This window comes from Sapajus apella, unplaced genomic scaffold (assembly GCF_009761245.1).
Source record: "Sapajus apella isolate SASKATOON/1434 unplaced genomic scaffold, GSC_monkey_1.0 scaffold162, whole genome shotgun sequence".
Classification (NCBI taxonomy): domain Eukaryota; kingdom Metazoa; phylum Chordata; class Mammalia; order Primates; family Cebidae; genus Sapajus; species Sapajus apella.
This window is the reverse complement of record NW_022437102.1, coordinates 2,327,295-2,343,967: the sequence shown is the minus strand read 5'-3', so window position 1 is coordinate 2,343,967 and position 16,673 is coordinate 2,327,295. Positions and strand designations below refer to the sequence as shown.

Below are 16,673 nucleotides of genomic sequence, written 5' to 3'. Positions count from 1 at the left end.
AGGGGACCTTCTTCACACAAGAGTGCTGGTGGCACACACACATACAGTTCAGAACCAGACCAAGGGCTGCTTAGAGTAGTGATTTTCAAACTATAGTTTGCATCAGAAACCCCCCGGAGGGCTTGTTGAAACACAGATTTTTGGGATGCACCCCCTCCCCTGACCTTTCTGATTTGTAGGTCTGGAATAGGGCCTGAGAATGTGCATTTCTTTCTTTTCTTTTTTTGAGACAGAGTCTCATTCCGTTGCCCAGGCTGGAGGTCAGTGGTGTGATCTTGGCTCACCACAACCTCTGCCTCCCAGATTCAAACGATTCTCCTGCCTCAGCCTCCTGAGTAGCTGGGACTACAGGCGTACACCATTATGCCCGGCTAATTTTTGTATTTTTGGTAGAGACAGGGTTTCACTATGTTGGCCAAGATGGTCTTGAACTCCTGACCTCATGATCCACCCACCTCAGCCTCCCAAAGTACTGGGATTACAGGTGTGAGCCAACATGCCCGTCTGAAAAAGTGCATTTCTAACGAGTTCCCAGATGATTTTGTTGCTGCTGGTCTGGTGAACACATTTTGAAAACCACTACTTAGAGTTAACTTCTAAAGGAGCTTTATTTCCTCACCAATGTGGAAGAATGGAGGAACATTTTCTCCAGGTCCTCCTTTGAGATTTGTAGAGATGTGTCAGGACCAAAAGTTTTTTCTGAAACCAAAGATGTGTAGTATGGCTGAGGTGCATTATAGCACCAAAAGACGGAAAAATCTGACCCCATTGACTTTTAGGGCCCATTTACTTAATTCTGGCTTCTCCTCTACATGTCCAGTTCCTGTTACTTTTTTTTGAAATTACTTTTATTTTTTAAATTCACAAATAATAATTATATGTACTTATGGCATACAACAAGATGTTTTTATGTATGTATACATTGTGGAATGACTAAATTAAGGTAATTAACATCTATTACCCCACATATATTTTTTTGTGGTGAGAACACTTAAAATTTACTCTGAGCAATTTTCAAGTATATGTTATATTACTATCAACTATAATTAATATGTTGTACAAGAAATTTTCTGAACTTATTCCACCTGTCTAACTAAAACTTTATATCATTGACCAACATCTCCCAAGCCCCTTCCTCCCCCAGCCCTTGATAACCATCATTCTACTCTCTGCTTCTGAGTTTGACTTAAGATTCTACATATAAGCAAGGCCATGTGGTATTTGTCCTAGACTTCTCTATACATAATTGCCTCTTTGCCAGTTATCTGAGAAGTCTATTAAAATAGAGAAAAACTGGCAACAAAAGAGCTCTTTCCAAACCTCTTGTCTAGAAGAAATGTCTCTAGTCACACGGTACTTTCTCCCTTCTTGATTTTGCATCAGTCCAAAGTTAATCTATCCTTGCTCTGGATTGCACAAACTTGTGTCTTCTTGGGTATCTTGTGTCACTAATTCCCCCTTCTCTTCCAATTTTAAACGTTTTCTTTATTAGTTCTCACCTCCAGTTCACTCTTTCCCCACTGCTGACACTCAGCTTACTCACACACATCCCAGTCACTGAGTTGCCACAGGCAATGGCATTTCTGCCTTCTTGGCAAAATATGTTCATTAGGGTATTAGGTATTAAGTACCTATTGATCAGGCACTGTGCTAGGTGCAGCCATTACAGAAATGAGCAGCAGACACCATCTCCATTCTGATGAGACTCACCAGATCAGCCATTTCTGATGAACACTCAGGTGAGTTAACTCTCACTTTTCACTTTTGCAGGCATTCCTTAATGCCACTTAGATCTCCCCATTCCCCAAGTTCCTTTCTTTCCAAACTCCCTCCCCTTATTAGACACTGGAAGTCACCTGAGGAACAGTCCTTCAGTAGACACTGTTGGCCAAGGGTTATCTGGCCCAGAAATGTGTTTCAGCTGGACACAGACCCTCAGCTCTAGGCAACTGCAGCACTCCTGAGTAGCAGGGCAGGTGGGGAGGGACATGAGTTCCAGTGCAGGGTGAGCTCAGCAAAGGGATGGGGACTGATTCCAGAGTCCAGGTCATCCTTGCAGCTCTTTGTATGCCATAAATATGTACAGTTACTACATGTTAACTTACAGTAATGAAGAAAAGCAAATAAATGAACAAGACCCGATTCTGAGTCATCTAAAATCATAAGGAACTATATTTATTTATTTTGAGACAAGGTCTCTCTCTGTTGCCTAAGCTGGAGTGCAGTAGAGTGATCATAGTGCACATTAGCCTTGACCTTATGGGCTCAAGCAGTCTTCCCATCTCAGTCTCCACAGCAGCTGAGACTACAGGTGCCTGACACCACACCAGCGCAATTTTTCTATTTTTTGTAGAGGTAAGATTTCACCATATTGCCAAGGCTAGTCTCAAACTTCTGGGTTCAAGCGATCTGCCCACCTTAACCTCCCCAAAGTGCTGGGAATACAGACAGGATTCACCACACCCTGCCAAGGAATCATATTAAAGCTGACCAAAATTGGCTCTCTTTTTTTTTTAAAAAAAAGAAGAAATTCATTTATTATGTGATAAAGTGTAAGCTAGGGAAAATAGTAAGATTTTATTCAGATTACTTGGAAATTTGAAAACAAAACTGTAACGATCCCACTACTCAGAAAGGGGTTAATAAGAAAAGATTCAGTGTTGGCACAAATGAAAGAAAGTGCAATTAACTTCATGAGTAACAATAATTTCTTTCTTTCTTTCTTTCTTTTTTTTTTTTTGAGATGAAGTCTTGCTCTCTTGCCCAGGCTGGAGTGCAGAGATAGTCTTGGCTCACTGCAACCTCCCCCTCCCAGGTTCAAGCAGTTCTCCTGCCTCAGCCTCCTGAGTAGCTGGGATTACAGTCACCTGCCAGCACACCCAGCTAACTTTTTTTTTTTTTTTGTATTTTTAGTAGAGATGGGGTTTCACCATGTTGGCCAGGCTGGTCTCAAACTCCTGACCTTGTGATTCACCCACCCTGGCCTCCCAAAGTGCTGGGGTTACAGCCGTGAGCTACCGTGCTCGATCTTTCATGGGTAACGGTTTCTATTTGAGAACATAAGTACCACAAGAAAATATTTCCTGGTTTTTGACTATGACTTTTATCCTAACACTCTGTAAAGTACCCAAAATTCAACAAGAATTGAATGGTCATTTGTCACAATTGTCAGTTATTCCTATGAATCATTAATTTTTTTTCAAAACCAAAGATAAACAAGTGGAAATACATAATCTGTACAACAAACTACCTTGACATGAGTTTACCTACATAACAAACCTGCATATGTACTGTAAACCTAAAAAAAATATTACCTAGAATTTGCTTAATGGGATGCATGCACCTCTTACCTTTAAGTCTGATGTACATGAATTTATACCATTTTGCAAAACTGCAAGTGCAATCCTATTTTAGGATTATGAGCAAAGCTTGAAGCACATAACATATTACAGAAACTGCCTTTATTGACAACTGATGGAAAAATTTCTCAAATAACATTATGAATTTAGTATGTTAGATCTAATTTAATATAATGGCAATTTGGTCTTACTTTCTTTTTTTTTTTTTTTTTTTTTTTTTTGAGATGAGGTTTCACCATATTGGCCAGGCTGGTCTTGAACTCCTGACCTCAGGTAATCCGCCTGCCTCGGCCTCCCAAAGTGCTGGGATTACAGGCGTGAGCCACTGCACCTGGCCCTTACTTTCATATTAAAGAAAAAAGCATACTGTAAGGATGAAGGATTTTACTAAAGTTATGGTTAACTGGAGATATATCACTAATAAAAACCTTGTTCCCGGCTATAATTAAGTCAAAATTGGGTTAAGAGGCATGGCAAAGTGTGAAGAGGAGGGAGGGAGAGCATTGCCAATAAAAAGCCCTCATCAGCTACTTGGGAGGCTGAGGCAGGAGAATCACTTGAACCCGTGAGGCAGAGGTTGCAGTAAGCTGAGATCACGCCACTGCACTCCAGCCTGGGTGACAGAACAAGACTCCATAAACACACACACACACACACACACACACACACACACACACACACCCACCCACAGGGCCCATTTCCCACAAGGCCTGAGCTCCTGGTGGAAGCAGCTGGAAGACAGAGGAGCTTCCAGCAGAAGAGGTGAGTCCATGCCTGCGTATTTGTTTTTCCTTCTCAGATCTCTAGAAATTGGGAGTTATGGCCTGTGGGGGTAAATGAAGAAAATTAGTAATCAATGCATTTCACAAAGGCTGTATGAGTGTTGCCTCAGTGTTGAAACCAGTCACCCTGGATCTTGTCATGCTAGGAGTGGTGGCAGTCAATTTGGTATTGAATTCCAAGGCTTCAAGAAGAATTCAATTCTTATTTTCAACAATGTCTTGCTCAGGTCCCCTGAGAGGTGGGAAGTGGCGAAATGACCCCAGCTTGCTGTCTTCACATGACTGCTGCCATTTCATGGGCTCAGGCACATCTGCTGGGTCACCAGGAGAATGGACCCTTCCTCCACCTCAGCTCAAAGCACAGTGACCATTTGGGACTTGTCTTTCCCAGTAGAACTTCAAATCTCTGATGTGGCACATGCTTGAGTGTAGTACTCATGGCTTGTTCTAGGAATGACATAGCTGGAATACAATAGCTCTCTTCATGTACAGATTGTCACCTGTCACAACTAATAGGCCTTCAACTCAGAAGTTCACTTCCCTTGTATACTTTACCCTGGCAGTGAACATGGATGGAGTCTTACAAGAAGCTAGCATCTGCAAAAAACCAATGTCCCTGGAGTGTGGATGCGTCATCTGTGTCAACTGCATCACTTCACTGCAGATGGACCTTCTTAGGGGGTATCTATTTTGCTGCTTCTGTTTTATGGTCTCTCAGAAGAACAAAATCAGGCCCAACTGGCAGCTAGGGAAGCTGTTTTTCTATATTAAGGAAGTGTAGCCCCAGTGGAAAATGATTCTACAGATGAAGCTGAGGATGCAGAAGATGCAGAAGTTCCAGGGTAAAAAATCTGTATATCCTGCCTCCTTCTGACTACTGTACCAGGAAAAATCACTTGTGCAATTGGCTCTCCATTCCATATGGGGATTAACTGATGTCTGGCACCTAAACGTGAAATGCTTCTTCAGCATCAGTGATTCTCAGCCCTGTCAACACCTGATGGTCTTCAACCAAAAATACCTATGTCTATGTCATGGATTAGACAAGGGAATCTCAAAATTTAGTGTACTCAAATTACTTGGGGATCTTGTTATAAAACAGATTCTGAAATAGGAGATTTCAGGATTGATCCTTCTGGCTTGGGGACCACGCTGAGTAGCAATAACTTAGAGTAATTGAATCTGAGTTTGTTTCTGGTTGAGATGCCCGGGAGCCTTCTGTTATTCCCCTGGAAATTCTAATGTGCAGTGAATGTTGGTATACATTGCACTAAATACTCTCAACCCAGGGTTTGGAAAAATTTGGAATCGCACCTGTAGTATTTGTTCCTGTGTGTATGGGATGAGTTGCAGACTTTGGTCTCCTCATCTGTGCACCATGGGTTTCAACAGGGGCTTCTTGGCTACAGAAAATACTCTCAGATTCCATAACTCTGGAGGGAAGGAGCATTTAAATGATTATGGTCAACATGGGTAAAGAATCACACCTATAACCAGTAGTGGGCTCCTATGATGTCCCCAACACTTTTGGCTTCTGCATGGTATCTTCCCTAACACTCATGATTTCTACTAATCTACCTACCAATATTAGACCCTCTACTGAAATATGGAGCACAGATTGAGTCTGCCCAAATTGCCCTTAGAAAACTCTTTTTCCTTCTGTGTCAAAGTCCACTCATCTTATTTCATCTAGTAGTTCACCATCAAGGAGGGGTCAATCACCTGATGCCATTCTTTCATCTACAGCACTTATATTGGTGATCACATCTATCTTTTGACTTGAAGAATAATATGTTCTGTAGGTTTTTTTTTCAGAATACTCTAGGAAATTAATTTTCTCTAGGTCAGATCTTTTTTTCCTTCACTGAAATTGGTGGCTTCACCTTTGAACCAGATACCCAATATCTTAAAATGCTCATTCATTGTATCTGTTGCCTTGATTCTCTACAATTAATCAACTATGATTAACAACTTTTAAATAGCTTTCTCTAGTCTCTTAAATTTCAGTTTCCTACCATTTTTTTTGATTAAGGCCTCACCTCCCCTGTAAGATGGAAAACATTCTTCCATCTATGTCCCCATCCTTCTCCTGTCCAGAGCTAATCTGCCCTTGCTCTGGATTGCATGAACTTGTGCCTTCTTTGGTATCTTGTGGCATTAATTCTCCCTTCTCTTCTAATGTTTTCTTTTGGTTCTTACCATTTAACATAAAAGTATACTCACCTTTATTTGGGGGTGGGATGAAAGGTTTCTTAACCATACATCTCTATTTAACTATTCCCACATCTCTCTTTTCAGCCAAACTTTTAGGAGCAGAAGCCCTCAGCTGATGTCTTTACTTTCTCACCTCCAGTTCACTCTTTCCCCACTGCTGACACTCAGCTTACTCACACACATCCCAGTCACTGAGTTGCCACAGGCAATGGCATTTGTGGCTTTTCTGCCTTCTTGGCAAAATATAACTCTGTTCATTGGGGTATTAGATATTAAGTACCTATTGATCAGATACTGTGCTAGGTGCAGCCATTATGGAAATGAGCAGCAGACACCATCTCCATTCCGATGAGACTCACTAGATCAGCCATTTGGGATGAACACTCAGGGGCGTTGACTCTCACTTTTCACTTTTGCAGGCATCCCTTAATGCCACTTAGATTTCCCTATTACCCAAATCCCCTTTCTTTCCAACACCCCTTCCCTTATCAGACACAGCTTTTTAAAGCAATCATTGTCATACCCATGGCTTCAGTTATATTCTGTATGCTATAATGACAGTAGAAATTAAATGTTGTTCTTATCTAACGGTTTTATTTTACATGACACCTCATTTGCTACAACCATAAATTCAAAGATTCTCTAAAAAAGTAATCACTAAAAAATTGTCATATTCTTAGTATGTGAATTTTAGGAAATTTCCTTAATGATTTGAGTTAGTGTATGTGTGTTACTTTTGAAAGCATGAGTTGGGATGTCACAGAATGGACTTAGCCTATAGAGATTTATATCCAGTTTTGAACCAGAGGGTTCCATTTCAATGTGACATGTAAGAGTTCAAAACTATCTTATTCCCCACACCTATTCCTCTTCCTACATTCTTTGTCTAGGAGAAAATCATGGCTATTTACCCAGTCCTTCAAACTACAGCCTTAGCAGCCAGTTTTTCCTTCTGTTTCCCCGCTTCTTCCACATCTAATCACCTAGCACTTCTTGCTCTGTCTCCCAAATGATCACAAAACTTTTCCTTCTACTTCAGTCACCTCCAGTGCCTTTAGCCTTACTATTCTCCAGATGCACATAATGACTCTTATTTAGCCCCATTGCTTCCATCAATCCCTCTCCATTGTGCAGAGTGATACTGCAAACACGTCTGATAGAGACTCCTCACCTGTGTGGGGTTCAGTGACTCTCTTGTTTCCAGAATAAAATTCAAGCTCTACCCCAGCATCTAATTTTGGGTCAGATAGATATGGGTTTGTATTCCAGGTTCATTCACTGTCCAGCAGTCTAGCCTTGGACAACTGAACCCTCTGAGCCTTTGTTTGCTCATCTGCCTGAACTCACTGAGGTTTGGGACTGTTTCACACATGCTGTGTTGGCACTTAGAGGAGACTTAATCAATGTTGAATAAAGGGGAGGCATTTTAAAATCCATATGAAAAAACTATTATTAGTTTAGAAAAAAATAGTTAATCTCCCATGTCACTTCCCCTCCAAGCTTGACTTCTACCTTTACTTTCTCATCATGATTGGCTTGTGGGGATCAAGATTACTCAGGATTAAATTCTGGCCCCATCTTGAGCAGGCATAGAAACTTGAAGTTACTTAACTTCTCCATCTAGAGTTCTTCTGTAAAATCTGTAAAATGGAATGGGTTCTGGGGGTTAAATTAATATGCCACAGTTAGAACACTGTCAGGCTTGCCAGTTGTTTACTATTCATCTTTATCAAATGAGGACAGTGGTATCACACTGTGTAGTTCTCAGTTTTGTGTAAGAAAACAATGCTTTATGCATTGTTAGTAAAAGAAATATCTGAATACTCCTGCCATGGAAGGAAGAAACAGAGGGAGAAAAGAGAGTTGGTATGCCCTAGCATTTCAGAACTGAGAAGGATGAGTTCAGTCCCTATTTTATAGACAAGGAAGAGAAAGTGTGATATGTCCTAGGGTTTCATTCAAGTTGCAGCCATGTGGTCAAGTTGAAGACAAAACTTAACACTTGTAAGACAGGAGAGAAGCATTTAGTTACAAAAGCAGTCAAAAATTTATGTGTTACTACATTTGGTGAACAAATGAAAGTGTCCAGACTCAGAAAAACAGAGATACTAATGGAATTGATTTTAGTAACCAGGGTTTTCTTTCTTTCCTTTTCCTTCTTTCTTTCCTTCTTTCCTTCTTTTTCTTTCTTCCTTTCTTTCTTCTTTTTCTTTCTTTTTTTCTTTCTTCTTTCTCTCTTTCTTTCTCTTTCTTTCTTTCTTCTTTCTTTCCTTCCTTCGTTCTTTTCTTTCTTTCTCTCTCTCTTTCTTTCTTTCTTTCCTTCTTTTTTCTTTTGTTTCTTTTTTGAGATGAAGTCTCACTCTGACACCTAGGCTGGAATGCAGTGGCATGATCTCGGCTCACTGCAACTTCCACCTCCCAGGTTCCGGCAATTCTCCTGCCTCAGCTTCCCAAGTAGCTGAGAGTGCAGGTGCACCACCACACCTGGCTAATTTTTGTATTTTTTGTAGAGATGGGGTTTCAACATATTGGGCAGGCTGGTCTCCAACTCCTGACCTCGTGATTACCTGCCTCGGCCTCCCAAAGTGCTGGGATTACGAGTGTGAGCCACCGTGCCTAGCCAGTAACCAGGGTTTTCTATTGAGTTCATTGCCCAGGGTGACTTTCAATAACGACCATACCCCCACACCCCAATTTTCTCAGGACTGGAAAGCTCAGGCAGCCCAGGATGAATAATGCAGTCACAGAGAGGGGCAGGGTGGCCACAAGGTAGGCAGCAGCAGGGATGGGCATTGTAAGCCATTGGTTGGGGCTGTGGGGTGGGGCATTGTAAGCCACTAGCCTGACTTGGTTGTTTCCTGGTAACCAGGTGACATTGGAGGCTTTGTGGATGATAGGCATCAGCCAGGGTCAGCAGCCTTTCGTTTAAAATCCTTTAGTATTTTAGAAATAGATGAATCTAGGTAAAAGTAATTCTGGGTAACCACAGTTTTTTGAATAAAAACTAAGTCCATTGAAATAGAAAACATTGTATCATGAAGATATAGAAATAGGATCAGCTCCTTTCTTTCATTTTAATTGCAGAGATTTTATTACTATAGAGAAAATGCCTTATAGCTCTTCTATCCTTCATTCTCAGCAAACTGACACAAGAACAGAAAACCAAACACTGAATGTTCTCACATAGGTGGGTGTTGAACAATGAAAACATGTGGACTCAGGGAGAGGAACATCACACACTGGGGGCAGTTGGAGGGGGAGTGCTAGGGAGGGGACAGTGCGGGGTGGGAGGGATAACATGGGGAGAAATGCCAGATATAGTCAAAGGGAGAATAGAGGCAGCAAACCAGCTGGTTATGTATGCACCTATGAAACAACCCTGCATGACCTGCACATGTACCCCAGAACATAAAGTAAAATTAAAACAAAACTTTAGTTTGGCTCTTTCTTTCACAGAATAATTAAGCCTCATGATGGGTGTGCCTTTGTAACAAGGAAGTGCTATACTCCCTTTTCAGAATATTGAAACATTGTGAAAGAATGAACAAATAATTATGAGACTTAATAGATTGTACCTTTATACACAAAGCATGCAAGTAATTGTGAAAACTCCTTCGTGGTGTATGACAAGCCTCTGTGTAATTTTCTATACCAGGTGGTAGATGAGGTAGTGTTGAATGAGAGCACAAAATGAGCTCTTTATGGTATTATTTAGGATGTAAAACATGTTTTTGTGTATATCACATTGGAACCTTCCAAATACAAATAAGGCCTGTGTATATTCTCCCTAGGTTTGCTGATGCAGAAAGGAAGACTTAGAGATCTGAAGGGACTGTGTGAGACAGCTACTGAACAGAACTGAGTTCGAGACCAGCCTGCTCAATGTGGGCCCTATCCTATTTATTTTTAAAAATAAATTAAAAAGCGAGGGGGAGCTTTATGAAGATGATGGGATAGGGCTTCCAGAGAGGGATATCTTCTTTAAAATTCCTCAAATGGGAAGAGACTTGTTTTGGGCAAAGGACAGAAAGACCCAAGTGTGGCTGCAGCAGAGTGAAAGAGGTGCTGGGATGAACACGATGGGTGAAGGCCTTGTACACGCGGTGGGCGCCGACAAAGAATATGAACTTTAGTTGAGATGGGAAACCACTGGAGGATTATAGCCCAGGATTACTGTTGATTCTCTAAGAAAAAGACTGACCAGTGGCTCTTTGCAAATATACTGTAATACAGGTAAGGGTGGAAGCAGGAAGACCAGCTGGGGGCTGCTGGAGTAGTTCAGGTGAGAACCCACAGTGAAGAGAAAAACAATAATGACCTGAAATAGGCTGACTTGACAAAATCAAATGAATCTAAAAGTAGGTAACAAAGTGGTAAATAGACAAGCCACAGAAAAAGAAATGCAGATGATCCTTAAACACATCTTCACACATAAGAGAAAGGCAAGTGACAGCTATACTGCCGTGTCTTTCCTAGTGAGAGAAATTCCAAAAACATGGCAATACATTCTTTGGTTTGGCTGTAAGGAAAGTTGCATTCATATATTGCTGGTGGAAATGCAAGATGGCTCAACTTCATGAAGGGAAATTTGGCACAGTCTCACAACCTTGCAAATGCATTTAAACCAGACATCCTACTTTGAGGAATTTTAACCTAAAGAGATACTCCATAAATATGAAACAACCTATGCACAAAGTTCTTGTTGCATTATTTTCAATAGCTAAATATTGGAAATAACTGAAAGGTCTAGCAAGGGACTAGTAAAATAAACTGATACCAGGTCTTTGCTATTGTAAACAGTGCCACAATGAACATATGCGTGCATGTGTCTTTATAATAGAATGATTTATAATCCTTTGGGTATAGAGGTGGTTCTGCAAAAAATAAAAATAAAAAAGAATTACATGAAAAAAAATAAACTGGTACTTCCACATAAAGGAGAACTATGGAGCTGCAAAAAAGAGTAAGATGTCTTTTTATTACTATGGAGTGATTCCCAAGATAGGTTATGCAGAAAAGCAAAAAGGAGAACATGCAGTAATATACATGAAAGAAAGCAGGGGAAATAATGTGTATTTGATTTTTTTTTAAAAAACAACGTTGGGGAATTCTTGATGATGATCTGTGACTGTTTTCTCCTTAACTTCAGTGGGTAGCCAAAGTGCACATTTTCTCAAAATGTTATTTTGTTATGGATTTTTCAAAGGATGTTAACAGTTCACTTTTTACCTTTGAGTTAATTTGAGAAAGCTTTGATTTGTAATTTATTGTGCATTATATAGTATATAGACTGCTCTTGCATTTTATTTGATCCTCTCAATGTTTTGAGTTAGGTGTAATATGGAAATTATATTCTCATATAAAGTTGCATATGAGAAGGCGAGTTCTAAGAAGTTTAATTTTTCAAGGTTTGAGAAAATAAGCTTCAGTAGGTCGAGAATGTAAATTCTAAATATATGGCATATAAAACTAGAATTTATAAAAAGATGCATATGTGCTGCTTTGGATACTACCTTTAAAAAAAAAAAACACCTTTCCTTTAGTTTATTAAAGTAATTAAGCCTCAGGATTAAAACAGTAACATTAGATAATAAGAAATAAAATGAGGATACTTGTAACTCAGTAATGCTTTTTATTTTGAAGAGACAGAGTCTTGCTTTGTCACCCAGGCTGGAGTGCAGTGGCATGATCATATCTCACTGCAGCCTCAAACTCCTAGGCTCAAACGATCCTCTCACACTAGTATTCCATGTAGCTAAGGATACAAGAGCTCATCACCACATCTGGCTCATTTTTAACATAGTTTTTGTAGAATTAAGGTCTTCCTATGTTGCCCATGCTGGCCTCAAACTTCTGACCTCAAATAACCCTCCTGCCTTACCCTCCAAAAATGTTAAGATTACAGCCATGAGCCAGCACACCTAGACCAGAAATGTTCCTAAAAGTCTAAAAAATAAAGTTAAGTTCTATTAAGAATATGTAAAGGGATAAAAATATACAATGCAAAATATGAAATGTTGCAGTTCAGTCATAGTCATTGCAACATGGATTGAAATGTAAAACAGTTCAGGCAAGTCTGAGAACTGACAGGGAAATACGAGATTGGTTTGGAAGCCAGAATTAGGATTGTCAGAGCTGGGAAAGCAGAAGCAAGGCAACAGTGTGCACAGGACTGGGGCATGCAGCAGCTCCGTGGTATGCCATGTGTCCCCTTATATGGCAGGCCAGCTTTAGGCCAGCAGATGAGAATCACCTGATGGGTAGAAAGAGTGGATTTAGGTAAAATCTCAGACTGTGCATCATAACTGAGAGACTTTAAATGTTTGTCTTATGGGTCATAAAACCAATAAAAGTGACAACGAAGGGATAATAGAGTAGGTCAGTAAATACAGTAAGTCACCTGCCACCTCTCCAGGGCATCAACCATCCCAAAGAAATATTGGGGCAGCAGGATTTGACAAAGCTTGTGAGAAGAGCTCTCTCTTCTCACAAGAGAGGGTCCAGGGCATGATCTCAAAGATTCAGGTGTTCAGGGTCCAGGGCATGATCTAGAGGACTCAGGTGTTCAGGGACTCCCCAGGGAACCAACTACATTCTTGTCCCGGATCTATCACTCCTTACTGTGGTAATTCTGGGAAAGTCACTTGAAATGTCTAAGTTTCAATTCATTAAGTTGGGAAATATGGGTTGTAACCCCTGCCCTGCCCGTTTCTTGGGGCTGATGTGGGGATCCAGGAAATCACAGATTTCTGTCATGAGCTGGAAAGCATCATGCCCATGGAAACCGTGAAATCACTTTCCATCCTCCCCTGCCTGGGAGCCATGCAAGCCCCCTCTCTGTACCCAACCGCTACCAAGTATCTGGATTATTCTTGCAGACAGTGAATGACTGAACACTTTTGGGCATTTACAAAGAATGAGGCTTTTTAAGTCTTTATCTCTATTTCATCCTTTTAGGTGCTATGGACCTTAGTAGGTCTATAGCACAGATCTACTAATGTTTCCACATCTCAGTATGGGAACTGAGGCACAGATGGGTTCATATCACTCTCCCAGGTATGTGCAGATTCTAAGTAGAATTTAACGCAGGCCATTCTCGGTGACTTGGATTGCTGCTTTTCTATATTGTCTCATCTAAATAAAGGCATTTGCCTGCACAAACAGTCTGTTTGAAGTGCAACCAACCTTACAAAATCCTCCTAGAACCCAAACATAATGCAGGTAGAGTTGAAAAGCAAAAGTTTGATCTGTGAATAAGGTTTTACTAATTTCTCTGTGGTCCTCAGCCAGGAAGATGTCAAGCACTGTCTTTCTATAATACATTTCCTAGAATCTATAAGAAGTCTGCTCTACCTTTCAGGTTTGACTGGCCACATGGAGAAGAAAGAAAATTTGCCCTGGAGAAAATAAAGGTAGTGTGGAAATTAAATCATTCAGTCATTTAAGCAAATAATTCCAGTTTATTCATCCTGTGCCCCGTATTAGAGAAACTCAGTAAATGCTATGTCATGTTCATTTATTTCATTTGCACCAATTTAAATGCATTAAATCAATGGTGGGTGATACAACTACACAAGTAAAGTTACATTGACAACTTACAGTTCGGTTCTTTTTGTTTGTTTGTCTGAGAAAAGGTCTCATTTTGTCACCCAAGAGTGCATTGGTGCAATCAAATTGCAATCTTGACCTCCCTCGGTTCAGGTGATCCTCCTACCTCAGCCTCTTAAGTAGCTGGCCGCAGGGCGCACGCCTTTATACTAAGCTATTTTTTCTTCTTTCTTTCTTTCTTTCTTTTTTGTTTTTTTGAGACGGGATTTCACCATGTTACCCCGGCTTGGTTCACTTTTGATAATAAAGGACATCTCAAATGTTTATAGACATTTGCTTTCAGTTTGGGCAATCATAAATATAGCTATTATAAACCTTCTTGTGTCTTGTTTGGAAACATAATTTTTAAAAGGTAACAAAGGAAATACTTAGGATTATGATTACTTGCTTGTATGGTAAGACCACGTTTCTTTGTAAGAATTTGGTAGAATTTACTGGTGAAATCACCCGAATGTAGTGTTTTTGTTTTTCGAAAAGATATTGATTCAATTTCTGAAATAAATATAGGCCTATTCAGATGATCCATTTCTCTTGGGAAGACTTTTGGTCTTCTAAAATAGATCAAAATAAATTAGCTCATTTCATCTACTGTATCCAATTGTGAGCATAGATGTGTGTTCAGAATATTTCTTCATTATTTATTATTTTTTGATTTGCTCTTTAACTGTTATTAATAGAACATTGTGACTTCTTTCTTTCCTTTGTGGTTCACCAAGGTAGAGGTTTACCAATGTTACTAATCTTTTCAAAGAACTGGTTTTTGGTTTTGTTGATTTTCTCTGATGATTTCCTGTTTTCTATTCCATTAATTTCCTCTGTTTTATATTACATTGCTGTTTTTCTCTCATCACCCAAGGCGGAAGCTTAGATTATGAATTTGGATTTTTCTCATGACTGACTCAGCATCATGAATGTAACTCACTGTAATCTCAATAAAATGCACACTTAATAATTAATAAATATGTATGATTTACTACAACTTTAAAAATACAACAGGATAGACGATAAATGTAATAGCAGGATATGTAGATCCACAGAAGTTAAATAACCTTGTAACATTTCATAAAATGTAAAGATTTGCCTGGATCTTCACATGGGCAGGAGGTGTGATGAGATGCTCTTGCTGAACCACTTTCTGTATTAACCAGTTCTTAGACTATTTCACATTGATCAGGTTGCCCTAGCTAGAAAGCCAAGACTCTTTCATTTCTTTCTGCCCCTCTCCTTTGCCTTCCTTCAACACCAAAGAGAATAGTCCAGCAGCAGCTCAGTCCCTGCTTGTTAACCGCCCATCTTCATATAGCCCCCGCCCACATTCCCCAAAGCTCCTTGTGAGATTCCTCAGCAGCACCAATGGCCTGACTGTCAATCTGTGTTTTCTTAGGTCCTATTCAAGACCTCCAGGACTGTCAAATTCAGGACATGGAGCAGGACATATCGTCAATCATGGTAAATGCATTTCTTTGTCTTAGAGAAATGTTTCTTTCTGGGGCCTTCTAGAATATCAAGTGAATATCATTTTTCACTGCCATTGTGCATCAGGCCTCAGTTGTCATGACTCTAGTGACAGGTCACTGGAGTTAATTGAGTTAATTACCAACTGAAGCCTGATTGACAATGTCAGTCAAAGGACTGCATCACTTACAAACTGGTAGTGAGCATATTTCTTAGTAGCAACCTTTTCTTCTTGAAAAAAATTATTTTGCATTTGCCAGCCAACATGCACTTGCTAAATATTCCATGAAAACTCACTGCCTCAGTGGCTCACGCCTGCAATCTCTGCACTTTGGGAGGCTGAGGGGGTGGATCACAAGGTCAGGAGTTTGTGACCAGCCTGGCCAATATGATGAAACTGCATCTGTGCTAAAAATACAAAAATTAGCCGAACATGGTGGCAGGTGCCTGTAGTCCCAGCGATTCGGGAGGCTGAGGCAAGAGAATTGTTTGAACCTGGGAGGCAGAAGTTGCAGTGAGCCGAGCTCGTGCCACCACACTTCAGCCTGGGGGATAGAGCAAGACTCCAAACAAACAAACAAAAACCAAAAACAAAATCCACTACCTTTTCCACAAGCATTCTCCACGCTTTATTTTGGAACCAGTGACTTGATTACTGTTGATTACTGTTTGACATCTGGTTTTCTAATGCCACCAAGTGAATAAAAGACCTGAGCAATCAGGACCCAGTATGATCTGATGCTCATGGTGATTTTTTTCCCTCTCTTACTGCAGGAACTCTACAGCTGAGACAGCTGAAAAGCAGCAATGTATGTATTCTTTTTTTTTTTTTAAAAAAAAACAGCTTTATTGAGACATAGTTGACATGTAAACCAATTCACCGATTTAAAGTGGGTGATTCAGTGTTTTTACTATATTTACAGGGTTGTGCAGCCATTGTTACAATCTAATTTTAGAATCTTTTCATTCCCCCTCAGAGAAACCCCATAGCCATTAGTAGTCAATTCTCTTTTTTCCCCAACCCCCATGGCCCTGGCCCTAGACAGCCACTAATCTGCTTTCTGTTTCTCTAGATTTGACAACTCTGGAAATTTCTTTTTTAATTTAATTTTTATTTTAAGTTCCGAGATACATGTGCAGGATGTGCAGGTTTGTTACCTAGGTAAAACTGTGGCATGGTGGCTTCCTGCACCTGTCAACCCATCACCTAGGTATTAAGCCCCACATACATTAGATCTAAGTGATGAGTCAGGGG

The 16,673-nt window shown here is 40.2% G+C and overlaps 1 long non-coding RNA gene across 1 annotated transcript; it reads left to right on the top strand.

Annotated features, from left to right (window-relative positions):
- The first annotated feature begins 4,049 nt into the window (after positions 1 to 4,049).
- LOC116542126 lies at positions 4,050 to 15,715 on the top strand. Its single transcript, XR_004265077.1, has 3 exons — positions 4,050 to 4,121; positions 13,716 to 13,767; positions 15,348 to 15,715. It is a non-coding gene; the product is annotated as an uncharacterized LOC116542126 (long non-coding RNA).
- The last annotated feature ends 958 nt before the right edge of the window (positions 15,716 to 16,673 follow it).